The 20,639-nt window shown below is 58.6% G+C and overlaps 1 protein-coding gene across 1 annotated transcript in view; it reads right to left on the bottom strand.

Moving 5' to 3' along the window:
* LOC125448970 (zinc finger homeobox protein 3-like) overlaps positions 1-11,714 on the bottom strand; it is a 30,070-nt gene extending 18,356 nt beyond the window's left edge. The window contains exon 1 of the mRNA XM_059643936.1: positions 11,436-11,714. The gene's annotated coding sequence lies outside the window, so the exon portion shown is untranslated. The remainder of the gene's footprint in view (positions 1-11,435) is intronic.
* Positions 11,715-20,639: the final 8,925 nt, after the last annotated feature.

Genomic DNA, 20,639 nt, shown 5'->3' with positions numbered 1-20,639 from the left:
ACAGGATGGTCCCAGGTGCTGTGTAGAAGTGGCTAGAGCTCAGACACAGTGGAGATAGGGGAAGGGGTGACAGAGATAGGGAGGGGACGTAGGGGGCTGGTGGGGATTATGTAGGTAGGGAGGGGATGGAGGGGGTTACATAGATAAGGAGGGGGTGTAGGGGATGGAGGGGGTTACATAGATAGGGAGGGGGTGTAGGGGATGACGGAGATAGGGAGGCGGTGTAGGGGGCTGGAGGGTGTGACAGAGATAGGGTGTGGAAGAGGCTATCAGAGGTCACAGGGCGAGGGCTTCAGCAGTCGTTGAGCTGAGCTGGGCCATTTGTGGACGAGGAGGGATTTGGCAAGGGGAGGAGGGGCGAACGGGAACCCGGCTGAGAGGTGGAGGAGTGCATGCTGGGAAACAGAGCAACTTTAGCTAATGTCACGCGAGGCCCTCCCTCTCGCACTACCACACCCCCCCCCCACCGCCCACCACACCCTTCCTGAAGGCAGGTTAGCGGGAAGCGGGGGGGGAGGGGGAGGTGAGAGAGGGTAAGCCCCTTACCTCGGTCAGCAGGGAGGGAATCCTGTGCCGTCCATGGCGGGGGGGGGGGGGGGGAGCCCGAGAAACTGCAACGAGAAAGCGAATCTACAGCATGACCGGAGTCGCTCCGGGATGTCCGCGTCCTGTGGCTAATCCTGGTCATGGTGAGGAGGAGCAACTGGGTTCGAACGTCGAGCCGCGCTTCACAATTCGAAAGCAAAAGCCCGGCCCGCAACTGTTTACACAGCTTACAGCTGACTTGGTGTTTGCAGATGAACTGGCATCAGGAGGGTGTGTGTGCACGTGTGCATATGTGTGTGTGTGTGTGTGTGTGTGTGTGTGTGTGTGTGTGTGTGTGTGTGTGTGTGTGCGTTTGTACAAAATGCAGCGAAAGCATTCGATTGGTCCACGCCATCCCGACGACACAGACTAACAACTGGGCGATTGGTTGTGTAAAACATGGGGGCGACAAACAGGGGAGGGAGCAGCTCTGGAGCGCTCTCCCTGTTCTCCGCAGTAAAAGTGAGCTGATGCCCAAATAAATGGAGTTTAATTTACATCCAGCAGTTACAACAAGCCGTTGACATTTCCCGATAAGATACACAGTAAAGCTCCCTCTACTCTGTCCCCCCTCCCACATCAGATGCACACCCTGGGACAGTGACGGCGTGGGATGAGATCCAGAGCAAAGCCCCCTCACACACTGCCAGGAATGGGGAGAGCAGGGGCTGAAGGGCAGGGAGAGAGGTAGGAGGGGCGTAGATTTTGCAGTGAATGGTGGTTCGGGGGTTTACACAATGAGGCGGTGAGGTTCACAAAGATGGATGTGCGGTTCCTGGAGAGATTCTGGCCTCAGTGTCACGGACGCCCTCCCTCGCTGAGCTGTGTGTTGGCACAGGTGGGTCATAATGGGCTGCCCTCTCTCACCCATAACTGGGCTGGCTGGGCACAACACAGGACAGGTCAGTAATACAGCTATGTCACTGACCCTCCGACAGTGCCCCCTCAGCGCTGACCCTCCGACAGCGTGCGCTCTCTCAGCACTGACCCTCCGACAGCGCCCGCCCCCTCGGCGCTGACCCTCCGACAGTGCCCGCTCCCTCAGCACTGACCCTCCGACAGTGCCCGCCCCCTCAGCGCTGACCCTCCGACAGCGCGCGCTCTCTCAGCACTGACCCTCCGACAGTGCCCGCTCCCTCAGCGCTGATCCTCCGACAGTGCCCACTCCCTCAGCACTGACCCTCCGACAGTGCCCCGTTCCCTCAGCGCTGACCCCCTGACAGTGCCCACTCCCTCAGAGTTGACCCTCCGACAGTGCCCCCTCCCTCAGCACTGACCCTTCGACAGTGCCCCCCGCCCTCAGCACTGACCCTCCGACAGTGCCCGCTGCCTCAGCACTGACCCTACGACAGTGTGGCGCTCCCTCAGCATTGACCCTCCGACAGTGCCCCGCTCCCTCAGCACTGACCCTCCGACAGTGCGCGCTCTCTCAGCACTGACCCTCCGACAGTGCCCGCTCCCTCAGCACTGATTCTCCGACAGCGCCCGCTCCCTCAGCATTGACCCTCCGACAGTGCCCCGCTCCCTCAGCACTGACCCTCCGACAGCGCTCGCTCCCTCAGCACTGACCCTCCGACAGTGCCCGCTGCCTCAGCACTGACCCTACGACAGTGTGGCGCTCCCTCAGCATTGACCCTCCGACAGTGCCCCGCTCCCTCAGCACTGACCCTCCGACAGTGCGCGCTCTCTCAGCACTGACCCTCCGACAGTGCCCGCTCCCTCAGCACTGATTCTCCGACAGCGCCCGCTCCCTCAGCATTGACCCTCCGACAGTGCCCCGCTCCCTCAGCACTGACCCTCCGACAGCGCTCGCTCCCTCAGCACTGACCCCCTGACAGTGCCCGCTCCCTCAGCACTGACCCTCTGACAGCGCCCACTTTGTGGAGATTGTAATGAGAGCAGCTGGGTGTATCCCACAGAGTCTGAGCTCCCTCACTGGGGGCGGGGGGGGGGGTGCAGTTACACAGGTCCAATCAGGGAGCCCTGGCTGATGGATACAAACAGGAGGGTCACTTTGAGACCTGCCTCTGTCTGTGAGAGATAATGGGAACTGCAGATGCTGGACAATTCCAAGATAATAAAATGTGAGGCTGGATGAACACAGCAGGCCAAGCAGCATCTCAGGAGCACAAAAGCTGACGTTTCGGGCCTTCATCTCCAACTGCCGTCGAGACATTAACCGCCTCAACCTCTCCACCCCTCTCACCCACTCCAACCTCTCCCCTGCAGAACGGGCAGCCCTCCGCTCCCTCCGCTCCAACCCCAACCTCACCATCAAACCCGCAGACAAGGGTGGCGCAGAGGTAGTATGGCGCACTGACCTCTACATCGCCGAGGGCAGACGCCAACTGTCCGACACCACCTCCTACCGCCCCCTCGATCATGACCCCACACCCGAGAACCAAACCATCATCTCCAACACCATTCACGGCCTCATCACCACAGGGGACCTCCCACCCACAGCCTCCAACCTCATTGTTCCCCAACCCCGCACGGCCCGTTTCTATCTCCTTCCCAAAATCCACAAACCTGCCTGCCCTGGTCGACCCATCGTCTCAGCCTGCTCCTGCCCCACCGAACTCATCTCCACCTATCTGGACTCCATTTTCTCCCCTTTGGTCCAGGAACTCCCCACCTACGTCCGTGACACCACCCACGCCCTCCACCTCCTCCAGGACTTCCAATTCCCTGGCCCCCAACACCTCATATTCACCATGGACGTCCAGTCCCTGTACACCTGCATTCCGCATGCAGATGGCCTCAAGGCCCTCCGCTTCTCCCTGTCACGCAGGCCCGACCAGTCCCCCTCCACCAATACACTCATCCGCCTAGCCGAACTCGTCCTCACTCTCAACAACTTCTCTTTTGACTCCTCCCACTTCCTACAGACTAAGGGGGTGGCCATGGGCACCCGCATGGGCCCCAGCTATGCCTGCCTCTTTGTAGGTTACGTGGAGCAGTCCCTCTTCCGCACCTACACAGGCCCCAAACCCCACCTCTTCCTCTGTTACATTGATGACTGTATCGGCGCCGCCTCTTGCTCCCCAGAGGAGTTCGAACAGTTCATCCACTTCACCAACACCTTCCACCCCAACCTTCAGTTCACCTGGGCCATCTCCAGCACATCCCTCACCTTCCTGGACCTCTCAGTCTCCATCTCAGGCAACCAGCTTGTAACTGATGTCCATTTCAAGCACACCGACTCCCACAGCTACCTGGAATACACCTCCTCCCACCCACCCTCCTGCAAAAATTCCATCCCCTATTCCCAATTCCGCCGCCTCCGCCCCATCTGCTCCCACGATAAGACATTCTACTCCCGCACATCCCAGATGTCCAAGTTCTTTAAGGACCGCAACTTTCCCCCAACAGTGATCGAGAACGCCCTTGACCGCGTCTCCTGTATTTCCCGCAACACATCCCTCACACCCCGCCCCCGCCACAACCGCCCTAAGAGGATCCCCCTCGTTCTCACACACCACCCCACCAACCTCCGGATACAACGCATCATCCTCCGACAATTCCGCCATTTACAATCCGACCCCACCACCCAAGACATTTTTCCATCCCCACCCCTGTCTGCTTTCCGGAGAGACCACTCTCTCCGTGACTCCCTTGTTCGCTCCACACTGCCCTCCAACCCCACCACACCCAGCACCTTCCCCTGCAACCGCAGGAAATGCTACACTTACCCCCACACCTCCTCCCTCACCCCTATCCCAGGCCCCAAGATGACATTCCACATTAAGCAGAGGTTCACCTGCACATCTGCCAATGTGGTATACTGCATCCACTGTACCCGGTGCGGCTTCCTCTACATTGGGGAAACCAAGCGGAGGCTTGGAGACCGCTTTGCAGAACACCTCCGCTCAGTTCGCAACAAACAACTGCACCTCCCAGTCGCAAGCCATTTCCACTCCCCCTCCCATTCTCTAGATGATATGTCCATCATGGGCCTCCTGCAGTGCCACAATGATGCCACCCGAAGGTTGCAGGAACAGCAACTCATATTCCGCTTGGGAACCCTGCAGCCACATGGTATCAATGTGGACTTCACCAGTTTCAAAATCTCCCCTTCCCCTACTGCACCCCTAAACCAGCCCAGTTCATCCCCTCCCCCCACTGCACCACACAACCAGCCCAGCTCTCCCCCCCACCCACTGCATCCCAAAACCAGTCCAACCTGTCTCTGCCTCCCTAACCGGTTCTTCCTCTCACCCATCCCTTCCTCCCACCCCAAGCCGCACCCCCAGCTACCTACTAACCTCATCCCACCTCCTTGGCCTGTCCGTCTTCCCTGGACTGACCTATCCCCTCCCTACCTCCCCACCTACACTCTCTCCACCTATCTTCTTTACTCTCCATCTTCGGTCCGCCTCCCCCTCTCTCCCTATTTATTCCAGAACCCTCACCCCATTCCTCTCTCTGACGAAGGGTCTAGGCCCGAAACGTCAGCTTTTGTGCTCCTGGGATGCTGCTTGGCCTGCTGTGTTCATCCAGCCTCACATTTTATTATCTTGGATTCTCCAGCATCTGCAGTTCCCATTATCTCCGGGTGGAGGGTGTTCGTACTCGCGGGTGAAGCTGCACTCAGCGGGCATGGCCTGAAACTGAAGGATTTAGGGGCTTGGGATGGGGGTGCAGATTTGGGATGGAGTTGAGGAGGAACTCCTCGTGGGAATTCCGTGGGGAATCCGTGGAATTCCTCGGCCCAGTGAAGTTGGACAGCCGTAGAGGAGTTATTTCAATCGCCTGAGGGTGTGTTTTCAGAAAGTTCTGGCCTCAGGAAACTCGCTCTATTTGAGGTTGTAGGACATTGAGACTACCGCTTGAAGTATGCGTCTGGCCGTAACGGCAGGGATAGGGTGGATGGGCCGAATCACCCATTTTCCCTGGTACCACCCCCCCTCCCCAGTGAAGACTGTGGGAAGGTCGTGGGGCGATGGATGAGGGTTGCAAACGAGGCAGACAGGAGTGTGGCAGCAGGAAGGGAGGATTCGGGTCGGGGGCCGAGGTGGAGAGGGAACGGGTGGGCGCGGGGAGGGGGGGTTCAGAGCAGAAAAAGAGGGAGAAACGGAGACAGAGAGAGAGGGAGAGAGTGACAGAGGCAGAGAGAGAGGGAGGGATAGACGGAGAGACCGAGATGGAGAGAGTGACAGACAGACAGAGACAGACAGAGAGAGAGGGAGGGAGAAAGTGGGAGATGGAGAGTGAGAGAGAGTGGGGAGAGACAGAGACTGAGATAGACAGAGTGATGGACAGAGACAGACAGAGAGAGAGGGAGGGAGAAAGGGGGAGAGGGAGAGTGAGAGAGGGGGGAGAGAGACACAGAGATGGAGAGAGTCACAGAGAGTTGGAGGCAGAGAGAGAAGGAGGGAGAAAGGGGGAGAGGGAGTGTGAGAGAGAGGGGGGAGAGAGAGACTGAGATGGAGACAGGGACAGACAGAGAGACGGACAGAACAGACAGAGAGGGAGGGAGGGAGAAGCTGTGAATGCCAGAGACAGCGAGATAGAAAGAGGGAGGCTCTGACACTGAAAGGTGAAGCCTCTCCACAGAGATCGGTTCGCCGTTACCGGGCCACCGTTTATTTACACACGTACAGGGTCCCTCACAGACAGATAATAAAATGTGAGGCTGGATGAACACAGCAGGCCAAGCAGCATCTCAGGAGCACAAAAGCTGACGTTTCGGGCCTCGACCCTTCATCAGAGAGGGGAATGGGGTGAGTGTTCTGGAATAAATAGGGAGAGAGGGGGAGGCGGACCGAAGATGGAGAGTAAAGAAGATAGGTGGAGAGAGTATAGGTGGGGGGGTAGGGAGGGGATAGGTCAGTCCAGGGAAGACGGACAGGTCAAGGAGGCGGGATGAGGTTAGTAGGTAGCTGGGGGTGCGGCTTGGGGTGGGAGGAAGGGATGGGTGAGAGGAAGAACCGGTTAGGGAGGCAGAGACAGGTTGGACTGGTTTTGGGATGCAGTGGGTGGAGGGGAAGAGCTGGGCTGGTTGTGTGGTGCAGTGGGGGGAGGGGACGAACTGGGCTGGTTTAGGGATGCAGTGGGGGAAGGGGAGATTTTGAAACTGGTGAAGTCCACATTGATACCATTGGGCTGCAGGGTTCCCAGGCGGAATATGAGTTGCTGTTCCTGCAACCTTCGGGTGGCATCATTGTGGCAGTGCAGGAGGCCCATGATGGACATGTCATCTAGAGAATGGGAGGGGGAGTGGAAATGGTACGCGACTGGGAGGTGCAGTTGTTTGTTGCGAACTGAGCGGAGGTGTTCTGCAAAGCGGTCTCCAAGCCTCCGCTTGGTTTCCCCAATGTAGAGGAAGCCGCACCGGGTACAGTGGATGCAGTATACCACATTGGCAGATGTGCAGGTGAACCTCTGCTTAATGTGGAATGTCATCTTGGGGCCTGGGATAGGGGTGAGGGAGGAGGTGTGGGGACAATTGTAGCATTTCCTGCGGTTGCAGGGGAAGGTGCCGGATGTGGTGGGGTTGGAGGGCAGTGTGGAGCGAACAAGGGAGTCACGGAGAGAGTGGTCTCTCCGGAAAGCAGACAGGGGTGGGGATGGAAAAATGACTTGGGTGGTGGGGTCGGATTGTAAATGGCGAAAGTGTCGGAAGATGATGCGTTGTATCTGGAGGTTGGTAGGGTGGTGTGTGAGAATGAGGGGGATCCTCTTAGGGCGGTTGTGGCGGGGGCGGGGTGTGAGGGATGTGTTGCGGGAAATACGGGAGACGCGGTCAAGGGCGTTCTCGATCACTGTGGGGGGAAAGTTGCGGTCCTTAAAGAACTTGGACATCTGGGATGTGCGGGAGTGGAATGTCTTATCGTGGGAGCAGATGCGGCGGAGGCGGAGGAATTGGGAATAGGGGATGGAATTTTTGCAGGAGGGTGGGTGGGAGGAGGTGTATTCCAGGTAGCTGTGGGAGTCGGTGGGCTTGAAATGGACATCAGTTACAAGCTGGTTGCCTGAGATGGAGACTGAGAGGTCCAGGAAGGTGAGGGATGTGCTGGAGATGGACCAGGTGAACTGAAGGTTGGGGTGGAAGGTGTTGGTGAAGTGGATGAACTGTTCGAGCTCCTCTGGGGAGCAAGAGGCGGCGCCGATACAGTCATCAATGTTCCGGAGGAAGAGGTGGGGTTTGGGGCCTGTGTAGGTGCGGAAGAGGGACTGTTCCACGTAACCTACAAAGAGGCAGGCATAGCTGGGGCCCATGCGGGTGCCCATGGCCACCCCCTTAGTCTGTAGGAAGTGGGAGGAGTCAAAAGAGAAGTTGCTGAGGGTGAGGACGAGTTCAGCTAGGCGGATGAGTGTGTCAGTGGAGGGGGACTGGTCGGGCCTGTGGGCCAGGAAGAAGCGGAGGGCCTTGAGGCCATCTGCATGCGGAATGCAGGTGTATAGGGACTGGACGTCCATGGTGAATATGAGGTGTTGGGTGCCAGGGAATTGGAAGTCCTGGAGGAGGTGGAGGGCGTGGGTGGTGTCACGGACGTAGGTGGGGCGTTCCTGGACCAAAGGGGAGAAAATGGAGTCCAGATAGGTGGAGATGAGTTCGGTGGGGCAGGAGCAGGCTGAGACGATGGGTCGACCAGGGCAGGCAGGTTTGTGGATTTTGGGAAGGAGATAGAAACGGGCCGTGTGGGGTTGGGGAACAATGAGGTTGGAGGCTGTGGGTGGGAGTCCCTGAGGTGATGAGGTCGTGAATGGTGTTGGAGATGATGGTTTGGTGCTCGGGTGTGGGGTCATGATTGAGGGGGCGGTAGGAGGTGGTAGCGGAGAGTTGGCGTCTGGCCTCGGCGATGTAGAGGTCAGTGCACCATACTACCACTGCGCCACCCTTGTCTGCGGGTTTGATGGTGAGGTTGGGGTTGGAGCGGAGGGCTGCCCGTTCTGCGGGGGAGAGGTTGGAGTGGGTGAGAGGGGTGGAGAGGTTGAGGCGTTTAATGTCTCGACGGCAGTTGGAGATGAAGAGGTCGAGGGAGGGTAGGAGGCCTGGGGGTGGTGTCCAGGAGGAGGACTTGTGTTGGAAGCGGGTGAAGGGGTCAGTGGAAGGAGGGTTAGGTTCCCGGTTGAAGAAGTAGGCGTGGAGGCGAAGACGGCGGAAAAACTGCTCTATGTCCAATCGTGACTGGTATTTCCGGAGGGACCACTCTCTCCATGACTCCCTTGTTCGCTCCACACTGCCCTCCAACCCCACCACATCCGGCACCTTCCCCTACAACTGCAGGAAATGCTACACTTGCCCCCACACCTCCTCCCTCACCCCTATCGCAGACCCCAAGATGACATTCCACATTAAGCAGAGGTTCACCTGCACATCTGCCAATGTGGTATACTGCATCCACTGTACCCGGTGCGGCTTCCTCTACATTGGGGAAACCAAGCGGAGGCTTGGGGACCGCTTTGCAGAACACCTCCGCTCAGTTCGCAACAAACAACTGCACCTCCCAGTCGCAAACCATTTCCACTCACCCTCCCATTCTTTAGATGACATGTCCATCATGGGCCTCCTGCACTGCCACAATGATGCCACCCGAAGGTTGCAGGAACAGCAACTCATATTCCGCCTGGGAACCCTGCAGCCATATGGTATCAATGTGGACTTCACCAGTTTCAAAATCTCCCCTTCCCCCACCGCATCCCAAAACCAGCCCAGTTCGTCCCCTCCCCCCACTGCAACACACAACCAGCCCAGCTCTTCCCCCCCACCCACTGCATCCCAAAACCAGTCCAACCTGTCTCTGCCTCCCTAACCGGTTCTTCCTCTCACCCATCCCTTCCTCCCACCCCAAGCCGCACCCCCATCTACCTACTAACCTCATCCCACCTCCTTGACCTGTCCGTCTTCCCTGGACTGACCTATCCCCTCCCTACCTCCCCACCTATACTCTCTCCACCTATCTTCTTTACTCTCCATCTTCGGTCCGCCTCCCCCTCTCTCCCTATTTATTCCAGTTCCCTCTCCCCATCCCCCTCTCTGATGAAGGGTCTAGGCCCGAAACGTCAGCTTTTGTGCTCCTGAGATGCTGCTTGGCCTGCTGTGTTCATCCAGCCTCACATTTTATTATCTTGGAACCCTCCACCTGGAAATGCTTTGAGATGAGGTCCGTTTCCATCCCCCCCCCCCCCCCCCCCCCACCGACCCGATGAGGTTCATCGACGTCCTACGCCCAGTCCGCCCCCATCTCGCCTTCTCCGGGGCAGCCCCAGTTACGGGCGGGGCAACCCCGGCGGGCAGAAGGATCTGGGGGACCAAGCCCACCGCTGCCGGGCAAGCGGGCTGGGGCGGGGGTGGGGGGGTCCGCCTTTCCCAGTCGAGCTGCGGGAGTCACGGTGGCACCTTTCTAAGGCATTGCTGAGGCCCCGTTTTTGCAGTTATTGTGCTCAGCTGAGGTCGCCTTGTAGAGGGAAGGGTGTAGAGGTTTTGGGATTACCATGAGCCGGTAGGAGAGGCTGTTTTCTCTGGAGCGGCTGATATAGGTCGATAAAATTAGGAGATTCATAGGTAGGGTTGACGTACAGAGACATTTTCACCCGGAGTCGAACGGCTAAGGCTGAGGGGCACGTGTGACGGGAGAAACTCAACAGAGCTACGAGGGACGGGTTTTTTTTTGTGACACAGTGAGCATGGGGTGGGGGGGTGGGCGGCAGATACAGGAGGGGGCTTCGAAAGCGCTTCCAGATAACCATGTGGCTCTCTGTCCGCAGCGAAGCCATCAGCCCCGAGAGAAAAGAGGATCGGAGGTGCGCACAGCACGATCCCATGGCGCACTCTATCCAAGCTCCAGGGCAGCTCAGCGTCTTGATCGAGGGGGCGGGGGTTAATTTGGATGAACGCGAGGCGTTGCATTTTGTTAAAACAGACAGCAGCAGGACTTACACAGTTCATAGGGCCCTGGGTCATGCTGTAGGGGACGGGGGGACCCGGGCGGCGCCTTAGGGGACAGGGGGACCCGGGCGGTGCTGTAGGGGACAGAGGGACCCGGGGGTGCAGATAGGTAACTGTTTGAAGTCTGTGTCACAGGGAGACAGGGCGGGTGAGGAGGTGTTTAACACACTTTCCCTCCATCGCTCAGACCCTGTGAGTGTGGGAGCTGGGGACGTCACCTTGAGGTTGTACAGGGACACAAACACACAGAGACACACACAGACACACACACACACCCACAGACACACACACATAAGACATACACCAACACTCACACAAACTTAGACACACACACACAGACACACACACAGACACACACAGACACACACACACAGACACACACACACACCCACACAGACATACACCAACACACACACACACCCACACAGACACACACTTACACCCACAGACACACACACATAGACATACACCAACACTCACACACACTTAGACACACACACACAGACATACACCAACACTCACACTCACTTAGACACACACACAGACACACACACACAGACATACACCAACACTCACACACACACATACACAGACACACACACCCACACAGACACACACACCCACACAGACACACACACCCAGACACACCAACACACACATGCACACTCTCTCTCACACACACCCACACACACACCCACACGTGCACACACACACACACAAAACGGTCACAGCCTTGCCTCTGAAAACCGTTCACACACAGACAAGCCAAAACGAGATGCCTTTCCGCAGGGGACAATTTGAAACCATCCCCCAGCCCCCACCTCCCTTTTGTATGGTGTATTTTCCCCCAGCTCCTGGCCTCGAACCCAACCCTCCCCCTCACCGGCACCAACCAACAAACCACCCAGCAACAAAAAGAAACAAGAAAATCAATCCAGCTGATGGTCTTACTTACTGAAATCCACAGCAACTTAAAATCGATGAGAGGTGTGTTTTTCTCGCACAGCACCTTCCCTAAACCGTCCCTGTTGAAGATTTATGATATCTTGTCTCTATTCTGCTCCCGGAATGGCACCAACACTGATGGGTATTTCTCTCTTCTCTCTCCAAAGGGGGTTTAATATTTTATTCTACCATCCCCCTCGCCCCAGCCCTTCAGTGTCGTTTTTCTCTTGTATTTTTCGTTCTTGTTGCCTGCCCAATTTTATCTCAACCTGTACCCACTCTCCCATTCGTTCATTCATTCATTCATTAACAATGGGAGCCCAGGCAAATGCCGCACTACACGCGTTGGCGGCCAGGGGGAGCCGGCGAGCCCGCCGCGCTGCCCGCCGGGAGCTGTAGTCCCGCTGCTCCAGACTCCTCCGTCGGTGTAACGCGGTGGGCGCGGGTTGCGGACTACATATCCCGGCGGCCGCCGCGGCTTGGCGCAGCGTCCCCCGCAGAGTCCGCCGGGAGTTGTAGTCCTTCATTCATTTCGGAATCCCATTTGTGCCAATGGGAAGGTGTGCAAGTGGGAACGTTGACGTGTTAAATGAACTCGGTAATTAGTAACTGAGTTAGAGATAGAGTCAGCTTCAGGGTGACATGAGAACAGTTTAAAAAAAGTTCACAGGAGCACAGGGCACCCAAGGGAGCAGGCAATGCAGGCCCAGCGGGGGGCACCGCCCCCTCTGAAGAGCATCCAGCGCCCAGATCCACCCTCTCGGCACCTTCCCGGTAACGCAGCATTTCCCACGGCCAATCCCACCCTAACCCCCACATCCCTGGGCACTACAGGACAATTTCCCACGGCCAATTCCACCCTAACCCGCACATCCCTGGACACTACGGGACAATTTCCCACGGCCAATCCCACCCTAACCCCCACATCCCTGGACACTACGGGACAATTTCCCATGGCCAATCCCACCCTAACCCCCACATCCCTGGGCACTACGGGACAATTTCCTACGGCCAATCCCACCCTAACCCACACATCTCTGGCCACTACGGGACAATTTCCCACGGCCAATCCACCCTAACCTGCACATCCCTGGCCACTACGGGACAATTTCCCACGGCCAATCCCACCCTAACCCGCACATCCCTGGGCACTACGGGACAATTTCCCACGGCCAACCCACCCTAACCTGCACATCCCTGGGCACTACGGGACAATTTCCCATTGGCCAATCCCACCCTAACCTGCACATCCCTGGGCACTACAGGACAATTTCCCACGGCCAGTCCCACCCTAACCCGCACATCCCTGGGCACTACGGGACAATTTCCCATCGGCCGATCCCACCCTAACCCGCACATCTCTGGCCACTACGGGACAATTTCCCACGGCCAAGCCCACCCGAAACCGCACATCCCTAGGCACTATGGGACAATTTCCCATTGGCCAACTCACCCTAACCCGCACATCCCTGGGCACTACGGGACAATTTCCCACGGCCAACCCACCCTAACCCACACATCCCTGGGCACTACGGGAAAATTTCCACGGCCAACCCCACCCGAACCCGCACATCCCTGGGCACTACGGGACAATTTCCCACGGCCAATCCACCCTAACCTGCACATCCCTGGGCACTACGGGACAATTTCCCACGGCCAACCCACCCTAACCCACACATCCCTGGGCACTACGGGAAAATTTCCACGGCCAACCCCACCCGAACCCGCACATCCCTGGGCACTACAGGACAATTTCCCACGGCCAATCCACCCTAACCCGCACATCCCTGGGCACTATGGGACAATTTCCCATTGGCCAACCCACCCTAACCCGAACATCCCTGGGCACTACGGGACAATTACCCATTGGCCAACCCACCCTAACCCACACATCCCTGGGCACTATGCGACAATTTCCCATTGGCCGATCCCACCCTAACCCAAACATCCCTGGGCACTATGGGACAATTTAGCATGGCCAAACCCACCCTAACCCGCACATCCCTGGGCACTACAGGACAATTTCCCATTGGCCAAACCCACCCTAACCCGCACATCCCTGGGCACTACAGGACAATTTCCCATTGGCCAACCCACCCTAACCCGCACATCCCTGGGCACTACAGGACAATTTCCCACGGCCAATCCCACCCTAACCCGCACATCCCTGGGCACTACAGGACAATTTAGCACGGCCAGTCCCACCCTAACCCGCACATCCCTGGGCACTATGGGACAATTTCCCACAGCCAACGCACCCTAACCCGCACATCCCTGGGCACTACAGGACAATTTCCCACAGCCAACGCACCCTAACCCGCACATCCCTGGGCACTACAGGACAATTTCCCACAGCCATCGCACCCTAACCCGCACATCCCTGGACACTACGGGACAATTTCCCACAGCCAATCCCACCCTAACCCGCACATCCCTGGGCACTACAGGACAATTTCCCACATCCAACGCACCCTAACCCACACATCCCTGGGCACTACGGGACAATTTCCCACAGCCTATCCCACCCTAACCCGCACATCCCTGTGCACTACAGGACAATTTCCCACGGCCAACGCACCCTAACCCACACATCCCTGTTCACTACAGGACAATTTCCCATGGCCAACCCCACCCTAACCTGCACATCCCTGGGCACTACAGGACAATTTCCCACGGCCGATCCCACCCTAACCCGCACATCTCTGGCCACTACGGGACAATTTCCCACAGCCAATCCCACCCTAACGCACACATCCCTGGGCACTATGCGACATTTCCCCATTGGCCGATCCCACCCTAACCCGCACATCCCTGGGCACTATGGGACAATTTAGCATGGCCAAACCCACCCTAACCTGCACATCCCCGGGCACTACGGGACAATTTCCCACGGCCAATCCACTCTAACCCGCACATCCCTGGGCACTACGGGACAATTTCCCACGGCCAACCCACCCTAACCCGCACATCCCTGGGCACTACAGGACAATTTCCCACGGCCAATCCCACCCTAACCCGCACATCCCTGGGCACTATGGGACAATTTCCCACAGCCAACCCCACCCTAACCTGCACATCCCTGGGCACTATGCAACAATTTCCCACGGCCGATCCCACCCTAACCCGCACATCCCTGGGCACTATGGGACAATTTAGCATGGCCAAACCCACCCTAACCCGCACATCCCTGGGCACTACGGGACAATTTCCCACGGCCAATCCCACCCTAACCCGCACATCCCTGGGCACTATGGGACAATTTCCCATTGGCCAACCCACCCTAACCCGCTCATCAATGGGCACTACGGGACAATTTCCCATTGGCCAATCCCACTCTAACCCGCACATCCCTAGGCACTACAGGACAATTTCCCATTGGCCAACCCACTCTAAACAGCACATCCCTGGGCACTACGGGACAATTTCCGATTGGCCAATCCCACCCTAACCCACACATCCCTGGGCACTACGGGACAATATCCCACGGCCAATCCCACCCTAACCCGCACATCCCTGGGCACTACGGGACAATTTCCCATGGCCAATCCACCCTAACCCGCACATCCCTGGGCACTACGGGACAATTTCCCACGGCCAATCCCACCCTAACCCGCACATCCCTGGGCACTACGGGACAATTTCCCACGGCCAATCCCACCCTAACCCGCACATCCCTGGGCACTACGGGACAATTTCCCACGGCCAATCCCACCCTAACCCGCACATCCCTGGGCACTACGGGACAATTTCCCACGGCCAATCCCACCCTAACCCGCACATCCCTGGGCACTATGGGACAATTTCCCACGGCCAATCCCACCCTAATCCGCACATCCCTGGGCACTACGGGACAATTTCCCATTGGCCGATCCCACCCTAACCCACACATCCCTGGGCACTATGGGACAATTTCCCATTGGCCGATCCCACCCTAACCCACACATCCCTGGGCACTATGCAACAATTTCCCATTGGCCGATCCCACCCTAACCCAAACATCCCTGGGCACTATGGGACAATTTAGCATGGCCAAACCCACCCTAACCCGCACATCCCTGGGCACTACAGGACAATTTCCCACGGCCAATCCCACCCTAACCCACACATCCCTGGGCACTACGGGACAATTTCCCATTGGCCGATCCCACCCTAACCCACACATCCCTGGGCACTATGGGACAATTTCCCATTGGCCAATCCCACCCTAACCCACACATCCCTGGGCACTATGCGACAATTTCCCATTGGCCGATCCCACCCTAACCCAAACATCCCTGGGCACTATGCGACAATTTAGCATGGCCAAACCCACCCTAACCCGCACATCCCTGGGCACTACAGGACAATTTCCCATTGGCCAACCCACCCTAACCCGCACATCCCTGGGCACTACAGGACAATTTCCCACGGCCAGTCCCACCCTAACCCGCACATCCCTGGACACTACGGGAAAATTTCCACGGCCAATCCCACCCTAACCCGCACATCCCTGGGCACTACAGGACAATTTAGCACGGCCAGTCCCACCCTAACCCGCACATCCCTGGGCACTATGGGACAATTTCCCACAGCCAACGCACCCTAACCCGCACATCCCTGGGCACTACAGGACAATTTCCCACAGCCAACGCACCCTAACCCGCACATCCCTGGGCACTACAGGACAATTTCCCACAGCCAACGCACCCTAACCCGCACATCCCTGGACACTACGGGACAATTTCCCACAGCCAATCCCACCCTAACCCGCACATCCCTGGGCACTACAGGACAATTTCCCACATCCAACGCACCCTAACCCACACATCCCTGGGCACTACGGGACAATTTCCCACAGCCTATCCCACCCTAACCCGCACATCCCTGTGCACTACAGGACAATTTCCCACGGCCAACGCACCCTAACCCACACATCCCTGTTCACTACAGGACAATTTCCCATGGCCAACCCCACCCTAACCTGCACATCCCTGGGCACTACAGGACAATTTCCCACGGCCGATCCCACCCTAACCCGCACATCTCTGGCCACTACGGGACAATTTCCCACAGCCAATCCCACCCTAACGCACACATCCCTGGGCACTATGCGACATTTTCCCATTGGCCGATCCCACCCTAACCCGCACATCCCTGGGCACTATGGGACAATTTAGCATGGCCAAACCCACCCTAACCCGCACATCCCTGGGCACTACGGGACAATTTCCCACGGCCAACCCACTCTAACCCGCACATCCCTGGGCACTATGGGAAAATTTCCCATTGGCCAACCCACCCTAACCTGCACATCCCCGGGCACTACGGGACAATTTCCCACGGCCAATCCACTCTAACCCGCACATCCCTGGGCACTACGGGACAATTTCCCACGGCCAACCCACCCTAACCCGCACATCCCTGGGCACTACAGGACAATTTCCCACGGCCAATCCCACCCTAACCCGCACATCCCTGGGCACTATGGGACAATTTCCCACAGCCAACCCCACCCTAACCCGCACATCCCTGGGCACTACGGGACAATTTCCCACGGCCGATCCCACCCTAACCCGCACATCCCTGGGCACTATGGGACAATTTAGCATGGCCAAACCCACCCTAACCCGCACATCCCTGGGCACTACGGGACAATTTCCCACGGCCAATCCCACCCTAACCCGCACATCCCTGGGCACTATGGGACAATTTCCCATTGGCCAACCCACCCTAACCCGCTCATCAATGGGCACTACGGGACAATTTCCCATTGGCCAATCCCACTCTAACCCGCACATCCCTAGGCACTACAGGACAATTTCCCATTGGCCAACCCACTCTAAACAGCACATCCCTGGGCACTACGGGACAATTTCCGATTGGCCAATCCCACCCTAACCCACACATCCCTGGGCACTACGGGACAATTTCCCACGGCCAATCCCACCCTAACCCGCACATCCCTGGGCACTACGGGACAATTTCCCATGGCCAATCCCACCCTAACCCGCACATCCCTGGGCACTACGGGACAATTTCCCACGGCCAATCCCACCCTAACCCGCACATCCCTGGGCACTACGGGACAATTTCCCACGGCCAATCCCACCCTAATCCGCACATCCCTGGGCACTACGGGACAATTTCCCATTGGCCGATCCCACCCTAACCCACACATCCCTGGGCACTATGGGACAATTTCCCATTGGCCGATCCCACCCTAACCCACACATCCCTGGGCACTATGCGACAATTTCCCATTGGCCGATCCCACCCTAACCCAAACATCCCTGGGCACTATGGGACAATTTCCCACGGCCGATCCCACCCTAACCCACACATCCCTGGGCACTATGCGACAATTTCCCATTGGCCAAACCCACCCTAACCCGCACATCCCTGGGCACTACAGGACAATTTCCCACGGCCAATCCCACCCTAACCCACACATCCCTGGGCACTACGGGACAATTTCCCATTGGCCGATCCCACCCTAACCCACACATCCCTGGGCACTATGGGACAATTTCCCATTGGCCAATCCCACCCTAACCCACACATCCCTGGGCACTATGCGACAATTTCCCATTGGCCGATCCCACCCTAACCCAAACATCCCTGGGCACTATGGGACAATTTAGCATGGCCAAAGCCACCCTAACCCGCACATCCCTGGGCACTACAGGACAATTTCCCACGGCCAGTCCCACCCTAACCCGCACATCCCTGGGCACTACGGGACAATTTCCCACGGCCAGTCCCACCCTAACCCGCACATCCCTGGACACTACGGGACAATTTCCCACGGCCAGTCCCACCCTAACCCACACATCCCTGGGCACTATGCGACAATTTCCCATTGGCCGATCCCACCCTAACCCGCACATCCCTGGGCACTACAGGACAATTTCCCATTGGCCAACCCACCCTAACCCGCACATCCCTGGGCACTACAGGACAATTTCCCACGGCCAAAGCCACCCTAACCCGCACATCCCTGGGCACTACAGGACAATTTCCCACGGCCAATCCCACCCTAACCCGCACATCCCTGGGCACTACAGGACAATTTCCCACGGCCAATCCCACCCTAACCCGCACATCCCTGGCCACTACAGGACAATTTCCCACAGCCAACCCCACCCTAACCCGCACATCCCTGGACACTACGGGACAATTTCCCACGGCCAATCCCACCCTAACCCGCACATCCCTGGGCACTACGGGACAATTTCCCACGGCCAGTCCCACTCTAACCCGCACATCCCTGGACACTACGGGACAATTTCCCACTGCCAACCCACCCTAACCTGCACATCCCTGGGCACTACGGGACAATTTCCCACGGCCAGTCCCACCCTAACCCCCACATCCCTGGGCACTACGGGACAATTTCCCACGGCCAACCCACCCTAACCTGCACATCCCTGGGCACTACGGGACAATTTCCCACGGCCAATCCCACCCTAACCCCTACATCCCTGGACACTACGGGACAATTTCCCACGGCCAGTCCCACCCTAACCCCCACATCCCTGGACACTACGGGACAATTTCCCACGGCCAATCCCACCCTAACCCCCACATCCCTGGGCACTACGGGACAATTTCCCACGGCCAGTCCCACCCTAACCCGCACATCCCTGGGCTTTGGGCTTTGTGTTGGGTTTTGTGCGTTGGTGTAAATATTGAGTTAGTGGTCAGGTCCTCATGGCGAGATGGGGTCATGGAGGGGTCAGGAAGAGGTCAGTGATTGGTGGGCATGGTCAGGGCATGGGTGAACCAACACTGCGCATGCGGCGCCTTGCGGCTGAAACTACAGGTCCCAGAATGCCGCGGGGCGGGGCCGGCGACGGCGCAAGCGCAGTGGTGACCCGGGCCTAGCCGGCAGCGGAGGAGCCTTTTCCGGGTAAATATTCCCCGCCGTTTACCGCCGGAGGGTCGGTCATCACGGTGCCCCCCGCCCACCCCAACCCCCGGGGCTGGTCACCTGCTTCCCAGCGCCTCCTCTCACCGGGCGGGGGGGGGCAGTGACGGTCAGAAAGGCCTCACCTCCTCCCCCCCCCCCGTCAGCATTTTCATCAAAATCAGCACCAACCCCCCCCCCCACCCACCCCCAGCCCCCCACATCCCCCCACATCCCCCCACATCCCCCCCCCACATCCCCCACACCCCCCCCCACATCCCCCCCACATCCCCCCCACATCCCCCCCCCACATCCCCCACACCCCCCCCCACATCCCCCCCCCACATCCCCCACACCCCCCCCCACATCCCCCCCCCACACCCCCCCCCACATCCCCCCCCCCACATCCCCCCCACATCCCCCCCCCCACATCCCCCCACATCCCCCCCACATCCCCCCCACATCCCCCCCCCACATCCCCCCCACATCCCCCCCACATCCCCCCACATCCCCCCCACCAATCCCCCCCCCACATCCCCCCACATCCCCCCCACATCCCCCCCCCACATCCCCCCCCCACATCCCCCCCCACACCCCCCCCACACCCCCCCAATAACCTCCCCCACATCCCCCCCAATAACCTCCCTCACATTCCCCCCCCACATCCCCCCCCAATAACCTCCCCCACATCCTCCCCCACATCCCCCCCCAATAACCTCCCCCACATCCCCCCCCAATAACCTCCCCCACATCCCCCCCCAATAACCTCCCCCCACATCCTCCCCCACATCCCCCCCAATAACCTCCCTCACATTCCCCCCCCACATCCCCCCCAATAACCTCCCCCACATCCCCCCCCAATAACCTCCCCCACATCCCCCTCCAATAACCTCCCCCACATCCCCCCCAATAACCTCCCCCACATCACCCCCACATCCCCCCCCACATCCCCCCCCTCACCCTCACCCCTGCACACCCACCCCCACTCCCTCGCCCCCCCCTTTCTCTACCGCCTCTCCTTCACCCCTCACCCCCCCCTTTCTCTCCCCCCTCACCCGCATCCCCCACCCACTCCCCCCAACCCCCTCACCACCCCACCCTCCCTCACCCCCCCTTTCTCTACCCACCCACACACCCCCCTCACCTTCACCCCAACCCCCACCTCGCCCCCCTTTCTCTACCCACATCCCCCCAACCCCCCCCTTCTCTACCCACCCTCCTCACCCCCAACCCCCCCCTTCTCTACCCACCCTCCTCACCCCCAACCCCCCCCTTCTCTACCCACCCTCCTCACCCCCAACCCCCCCTTTCTCTACCCACCCTCCTTAC

This window comes from Stegostoma tigrinum, unplaced genomic scaffold (assembly GCF_030684315.1).
Source record: "Stegostoma tigrinum isolate sSteTig4 unplaced genomic scaffold, sSteTig4.hap1 scaffold_341, whole genome shotgun sequence".
Lineage (NCBI taxonomy): Eukaryota > Metazoa > Chordata > Chondrichthyes > Orectolobiformes > Stegostomatidae > Stegostoma > Stegostoma tigrinum.
The sequence above is the reverse complement of the archived record's forward strand: the minus strand, read 5'-3'. Positions and strand labels throughout refer to the sequence as shown.